We start from the raw sequence: 8,438 nt of genomic DNA, 5'->3' as shown, positions 1-8,438 counted from the left end.
TCCATGGTGAGGAGGAGGTTGTGCATGCATCCACGGGTACTGTTGTGGTGGCCACCCCAGAGGTGGTGGCACCCACCCCGTCGGTGGCGGTGCCATCCACGCTTGATATGGCTGAGAGCCCGCCGGTGGCTGGGAGACCGGTGGCACCCATCCCGGGACTGGCTGCGATCCTTGGGGTGGTGGAGGCGTCCAAGTGCCTGGAGGTGCCTGCGTCCACCCAACACCGGTCCACTGTGGCTGCGACGCTGGAGCTTGTCCTGGCCACTGTCCCCATCCTTGTGCCTGCGAGCCATTTTTGATAATAAAGAAAAAGTTGCTATGGAATTAAAGTGTTCAGAAAGTGTTACCTGGGGAGGGCGAAAAGCGGGCAAGTTCATATCAGGGCCGAGTCGAGTAGTCATTTCCTGCAAATGGATGCAACGTTAGAATCACAACATTATACTTTGAATTCAATGACGACACGTGATGAGATAGACAAATTACCTGAAAATAAGAAGCCATATATTGCGTCAGCTGTCCAACCTGCTCCTGCGCTGCTCGAGCCTGCTCCTGTGCTGCTCGAGCCTGCGTCCTCCCCTACATATCAATGGAGAAGTTAAGTTAAAGTAAGATTAGGTGAAGCAATAATTCAATGAATTGCTTATATACGAAAGTAAACTCACCCAGAACTCGTCCCACACAGCCACCTGACAAGTCCTTCGTTTTTTTTCCGAACTTCCCCCTCCGCTACTGCTTTCCCCTGACTCCCCTGGCTCGACATAGTCCTTTAGACCCCAGTCAGCCCACTGCATAGCCGCGAACCTCTCGCCATTGAGCTCCACCATGCCAGGGTAGTAGAAGCGACAGAGGCTACCCAACACCGCGTTCACCTTAGGACGTCTGCCTGTACCGTCCCAAGTCAAGTCTTCCCATGACCTACAAAAATTAATAAAACAAGTAAACTAGTGCAATCACGTTCACATTAAAAAATTAACAAAACAGAAATAAGCCCCACCATTCTCCATGCGGCCGGATGAGCCTCCTCTCGGCAGGTCTCGGACCAAGCGCATTGCTCTTCTTATACCTAAGTATACAAGTAAATTCAATATGATGAAATGATTAGAAACTAATATCAATTAAAGTAATATGCATAATAATACCTGAAGGACGTAGAACCATCTAACGCGTCGCCCGCGCTGCCTGCCCCCATTGGGTCAACCTCCTCATCCTGCTCACCCTCGTCATCCTGCTCACCCTCCTCACCCTGCACATGAGCATCCTGCTGAGGAGTCTCCTGCTCACCCTCCTCACCCTGCACTTCGTCTAGACAGTCGAGAAGTTGTTGCTGCCTCTGTCGGCTCTGTGAGGTGCCCTGAAAAAGCCCACTGCCCGAGCTGTCCTCGCTGGCCGCGCTGCCCCCACTCCTCCTCGATCTCCTATGCTTGAACATGTTCAACTGTAGATAAATTAATGTCAAACCACAGTATATGAAACAAATAATATGAAAATTAATAATGTGGAAATTGGAATACATAGCTAAAAGAAACATACTAATCAAAAGTCATCCGCATCCGATGATGCTTCTTCGGCTCGTTGTTTATTCATACGCTCTTGATTTCGTTGGATCCTTACTGATCTTCTAACGACGACAGGTCGTTTGCGCTTTGACCTAGGTTCTTCAATTAAGTCGCTTGAATTGCAACAGAGATTTTCAAGTCCTTCTCCATTGGTCACATGGAATCGGTGAGCTATGTCTTGATTCGACGCCGCTTCTGGTTGAAAAACAGCATCATCGTTGTCCCTGATTATACTCACGTAGTCAGCACTCTCTGGAGCGACGACTTGTGGGTTGACTTTGATTGCAACCCACCAAGCCCTAAGGCTTGGGTGAGGATATGGCAGGTAGTACACCTGTTTTGCCTGATTTGCAAGGACAACATCGCTCATACTGCTCGGAATCCTAGAGCTATGCTTCACCTCGACATTACCATACTTGTCGACACGAGTCCCACTATGAGCATCAAACCAGTCGCACTCGAAAAACACGACTTTAAGTTCTTTGGGGCCATCGAAAATCAACTCTACAATGTTTTGAAGAACACCGTAATAGTCCACTACTTTGTCATCGTCAACATATGAACTTGCCAACACACCACTATTGGTGGTGGCTACCAATGGTCGACTCTTCTCCAATTTCACGGTTCGGAAGCGATATCCATTTACATCATAGCGAGTATAGTTTCGGACGGACACAGAGGTATGTGCCATTTGCTGCAAGTCCGGGTGCACAGAGTTTTTGGAAACCTATACAAGTAATTAGTATATGCATTATATCTTCCAAGTCCAAAATTCAAAGATTAAGTATGGACAATGAGAGAATGACAATTACTAACATAATTACGAAACCACTGCACGAAGTTTGGTCCACCTTTCAACCCATCACGTCGAAGATTTTCTAATTGGATGGCCGTAGGTTTACTAGTAGATTTCCAACATTCTTCATCAAACATGCTGGACATATTACAAACATGGAGATTACACACTATAGAAATTATGAGATGAGAAAATGGACGTAATTATGAGGAAAACTTACTCGAACGCCTCCTGTGTGCTGTCAATATTGCTATACATATATAGCATTAGCGTGTTCAAATCTGATGCTTCAATGTGACGTACACTCCCTTTTCCAACTGCTTTACCCGGATTCGCAAAAATTTGAAGGGTGCTTTGGGGTGATTCATTATCGACATGAAGTCGCACTGAAGGCGCAAACACATTGTTGGCTCGAGCGAAATACCTGGTTGAGAATTGAGATATCTCCTTAAGGGCAAAAGCCTCCGCAATACACCCTTCGACTCTAGCCTTGTTCCGAACAGACGCCCTGAGCTTTTTCAACGCCCTTTCTATAGGATACATCCACCTGAATTGCACTGGTCCGCCTACCAAAGCTTCCCAAGGCAAATGCACAATTAGATGTTGCATCACATTGAAGAATCCTGGCGGGAAAACCTTTTCAAATTTACAAATAAGAATTGGAATTTCTTTCTCAAATTTCTGCATCAACCTCTTCGATACCGTCTTTGCGCATACTTCCCTATAGAAGTAACTCAACTCTGCAAATATGCTCCAAAGCTCATCCTTAAAATAGCCTCGAAACATCACGGGCATCAGCCTCTCCATAATAATATGGTAGTCATGGCTTTTCAAACCGATCAATTTACCGGTCTTCAGATTGACTGCCCGTTTCAGATTTGCCGCATACCGATCTGGAAATTTCAGATTCTTCAACCACTTAAATATTTCTTTCCTTTCATCCGGCTTGAGGCAGTAATCAGCTCGCGGCCTACTTTCATGCCCTTTATCGCTTACTTTCAACTCGAGCATCGGCCTCTTACAAATTTCAGCCATGTCTTTTCTTGCCTTCATATTATCTTTCGTTTTATCAGTCACATCGAAACATGTGCTTATGATGCTTTCAGCAACGTTACGCTCTTGGTGCATCAAGTCTATGTTGTGCGGCATGATCAAGGCTTTTGCATACGGAAGCTCCCATATTGATGAAATATGGGTCCAGTTATGGTCCTCCCCGTAGCCTTGGAACCTATCATTTTCTCCTTGCTTCAGACAAGCATGCCATGCCATTATCTGCGGTGCAGTTTGCCTCTTTGGTGGCCCATTTCTGATTTTGGCTCCACCTCTGAATGCAGTAAGCGAATTCCTAAAATCATGCTTGAATGGAGTCCAACGTCGATGAGCATCAAAGAATGACACTTTCCCACCATGCTTCAATCTGAATGCATCCGTATCATTCATACATATGGGACAGCACAACCGACCATGGACGCACCATCCAGACCAATCTCCATACGCCAGCAGATCATGCACTGACCACAAATAAGCAGCGCGCATGGTAAACTCCTTTTCAGTATGGCTGTCATAAGCCTTCACACCTCTCCACAACTGTTTCAGCTCTTCGATTAAAGGGCGAACAAACATATTCAGCTTTGGCCCTGGATGCTCGGGGCCTGGGATGACTAGTGCAAGGAACATGAACTCTTCTTTATTGACCAACTCAGGAGGAAGATTATATGGCACAATGAAGACAGGCCAACACGAGTAAGGGCTTGCACTGGTATTGAAAGGTGTGAATCCGTCCGTCGATAGACCAAGCCGTACACTCCTAGGGTCGTTTGCAAATTCGGGATCAAACTCGTCAAATGCCTTCCACGCATCACCGTCCGACGGATGGACCATTATGTCTGGATCAGTGACGAGACGTACACCATTCTTTGGCCACGTCATATGCAGAGCTATTTCCTTGTTGAGGAACAGCCTTGAAAGCCGAGGAATGATAGGCAACCGACGAAGTTGCTTAGCTGCGACCTTCGTAACTACCAATTCACCCTCATCATTTGTCACCTCGACATATCTAGAAGCTTCACAATGCTTACAACGGTCAAGCTTGTCATCATCCTCAAAGAATAGCATGCAACTATTGGGACACACGTCGATCTTCTCATATGTCATCCCAAGACCAGCCAACATCTTCTTTGCGAAGTACATATTCTTTGGCAACTTATGATTCTCCGGGAGAACCTCGCCCATAAGTTGGACGATGTCGTTGTAAGCACTGTTTGAAATGTTGTGCTTCGACTTTATCGCCATTAGTCTTGTGAGAGTCCCAAGAACTGACATCTGAGTGTGCTCGTGCAGTCTCTCTTCTCCCGCGGCGAGTAGCCGGAAGAATTCTTGAGCATCGCGTGGAAGCTGCCCCGGCTCCTCAGCGTTCATTTCAACCTCCCTACCAAGATCATGCAACATATCGTCCATCCTATCATGATCGTCATCAAGCTCCACCTCCGCGTCAACGTGTCTAATAGACTCTCCATGCCGGTACCATACAAGGTAGTTCGGCATAAACCCACTTTTGCAAAGGTGTTTCTCCATTTCTTCCTTCTTCTGAGGCCACTTGTTCTCGCAGCGATTGCAAGGACACTTCACTAGACGACCAGTTGCATCTTTGAAAGCGTGCTCAAGAAAAGCCTTTGTTACACCCATCCATTCATTTGAATGTGCCCCATCCTTTCTCCACCCGTCATACATCACCCTTCGATCACCGTCCATTTTAAAGGCTAAACAAAAGTCAAAGAACATCAACGATCGTCCGTGGCTTAATTAGGTGAACTCCCTATTAGGTAAAGGCCCTAAACCCACCCAAGAGTGTAGGCTGATGCTTGTGATTTATGACGTGTAGCCTACGATTGTCGCTAAATTTCGGCAGCATAACCCCGCTGCTCTCCAAGCACACGCCTGAACATGGTGTGTTGGAGAACAACTGAGTTACACAACCGAAATTCCGCGTAAATCGTAAGACACATATCACAAATCACAAGCATCGGCCTACACTCTCAGGCTGTCCAAAATACGTGGACAATTCCGGAGCGGCAAACCTCACAAGCCAATGTGACGTTCGCCGTTCCCGAACGGGTGACGCATACGGTTCGCTACGGTTAACGATTAAAACTAAACTCTAAACATTAAAACATAACTCGGAGACAAAATATGAATTTGAATTAAAGCAATAAACAGTTAAACTAATCACAACACGACAAGATGACTAATATAAATTAATGACCTCGGAGCCTCGGCAATTATACTTGCCTGATGGCGCAAATGCGGGCGAGTCGAGGCGGGCGACGACGCAGCTGGGAGACCTTCGCGACGGAGCGGGCGGGCGTGTGGGCGGCGGCACGGCGCAGGGAGGCCGTCGCGATGCGGTGCAGCGCGCCTCGGGCGGGACGACGGCGCGGCGAGGGACGGGCGGGGTGCCTCGGACGACGGGCGTGCGGGCAGCGGCGTGGGGCTCGGCGGGGCGGGCGTGGGGCTCGGCAGGCGTGCACGGGCGAGGGGCGCAGCGTGTAGGGGTAGGGGCACGGCGTGCAGGGGCGGGCGTGGGCCTCGGCGGCGTGCAGGGGCGCGGTGAGCGTGGGCTCGGTGGCGCGGGCTCCCTTAGCGCGCGGGGCGGCGGCGTGGCACCGGCGGCGCGGGCACCGGCGGGCGGGCGCGGGCACCGGCGGGCGGGGTGGCACCGGCGGCGCGGGCACCGGCGGGCTCCCTTAGCGCGCGGGGCGGCGGCGTGGCGCGTCGGCGCGGGCACCGGCGGGCGGCGGGCGGTGGCGCGGCGAGGGGAGGGCGAGCGTGGGGCGGCGGCGTTGGGTGAAACGAGTGACGCGCGATTGAAACGAGCGGGGCCGAGGACGACGATGTTGGGCCTCTATTTTCGTCGGCCTCACTAGGCCGACGAAAATAGAGTACGGTTAATGATGTATTTTCGTCGGTTTGGCCATGGCCCACGAAAATAAGCGTTATTTTCGTCGGCCTAGTGACCGACGAAAATACGTTTTTGTATTTTCGTCGGCAGGTCGATGGGCCCACGAAAATACGCATTATTTTCGTCGGCCTAGGGACCGACGAAAATAACGTCAGTATTTTCGTGGGCCGGCCGACGAAAATATCTCGGCCCACGAAAATTTAGGCGTTTCCTGTAGTGGGAATAGAGCCTTACGAATTTCGTCCTCAGTAAAAGGTGAAATCAAAAGATCATTTTCTACTTCCGAGACCTAAGGTATGTCTTGTCTATGGCTCTCATCTAGACCCGCATCTGTTTCCTCCGGTGGACCGAACAACCTTTTGTAATAGGACGTTATATGCTTCCTCAAAGCTTCTTCCCCATGTATGACATTGTCTCCATCCCGCAATTGGTAAATCCTAGACTTCCTATGTTTCCCACTAGCAACAAGGTGGAAATACTTAGTATTAGAATCACCTTGAAGAAGTTCCTTAGTTTTCGCTCTTTGATACCACTTGATTTCTTCCTCTCTAAGCATATGGGCTAACTTATTCTGAAGAAATTGTTTCAAATCAATTTCATCAACTGCCAGACCAACCCCCTCTGCCTTTTTATCCAAGAAATCTAGTTTATTCAGAATATCTTTCTTCACTTTTTTGTACGCTCCGCTGGAATTTTTTGCCCAACCCCTAAGGTGTTGCCTCACCCGTCTAATCTTGGCCTGCCACCTTTCCAACGGGGTATTTCCCACTGTAACTGAAGCCCAAGTAGTCTTTACCATATCTAAGAAACCATTACGAAGTAACCATCCTAATTCAAATTTGAAAGGATGTGGATGTGCACAATCATTAGATTCTCCAGTGTTCAACAACAAGGGCGTGTGATCGGAAATATCCCTGTTCAGAGCTACTACTGTAGATAAAGGATATTTATTGTCCCATTCAGTAGCTACTAGGACACGATCCAGCTTTTCATATGTCGGATTAGGTAACCTGTTAGCCCACGTGAACTGCCTTCCAGACATCTCAATCTCTTTCAGGTTTAAACTATCAATTACTGCATTAAACATAAAAGGCCATCTACTTTGAAAATTGTCTTTATTCTTGTCCTTTGGACATCTAAGAATATTAAAATCACCACCTATTACTATAGGCAAGGTCTCACGACTCACTAATTGAACAAGCTCTGTCAAGAAAGCATCTTTCCTATCATTCTGAGCAGGACCATACACAACAGTTAAAGCCCATTTGAAGCAATCATTTTTGTTGCACAAAATGCATTTTACACTAATCGCGTTTTTTTGCCGAGTGTCTGACAAAGACCATTTTACACTCGGCAAAGAATACTCGACAAATATTTTTCCGCAAAAGTTTCTTTTCCGGAGTTCGAGGAGCACTTGATATACCTTATGAGACTCCAGAGACTGTTAATAGACATATGTATACATGTGTGATTAGTGGGTCAGGGTCTTCTATGCCACAATATGGTTCAATCTTGATCACGAGTGGTTTTGGTTTCGATTTAGGGGCAGAGACTACAAGCTATATACTCGTGATATCAAATAGTTGTTTGGGTTTCCAACTTCTTAGACACCAACTCTCAATCTATGCTATGGCAGGTAATCCACCCAGGTGCCCTCATGACAGAGACATACCACATATAACCCATGTGGCAAGGCTCTTTAGGCCACCATTTGGGGATGGATTATGCCGCACTCTAGTTGATTTCACCCTAGTCGCATAGATCCTCCATGCCACCATTTGTGGGAGAGGTAGTTGTATATGGATTGACTCAGATGCACTTCTTGCTCAGGCACCACAATCAGAGGTTACTCCACTTAGACACTAGTGTCTTATATGGGATAGGGTGAGGCTCTCACCAACATTCAACAATGGTTCCTCGTTATTTCTCACAGAGTTCGAAGTTGCTGGTTTTATGAGATTAAAGAGACAATACTTGATGGTATTAACGCCCTCCATCAACTGTCGTACCCCGCATATTATCTATCGTATATAGAATGTAGTATTTAATAGAGGACTAAGTCATTTAGTTGTCTCTCTTTTCAAACAGCTAATAGTGAAGTAAATCAGGCTATTAGCAGTTCAATTAT

Source organism: Zea mays, chromosome 7 (genome assembly GCF_902167145.1).
Source record: "Zea mays cultivar B73 chromosome 7, Zm-B73-REFERENCE-NAM-5.0, whole genome shotgun sequence".
NCBI lineage: Eukaryota > Viridiplantae > Streptophyta > Magnoliopsida > Poales > Poaceae > Zea > Zea mays.
This window is presented reverse-complemented; position numbering follows the sequence as displayed.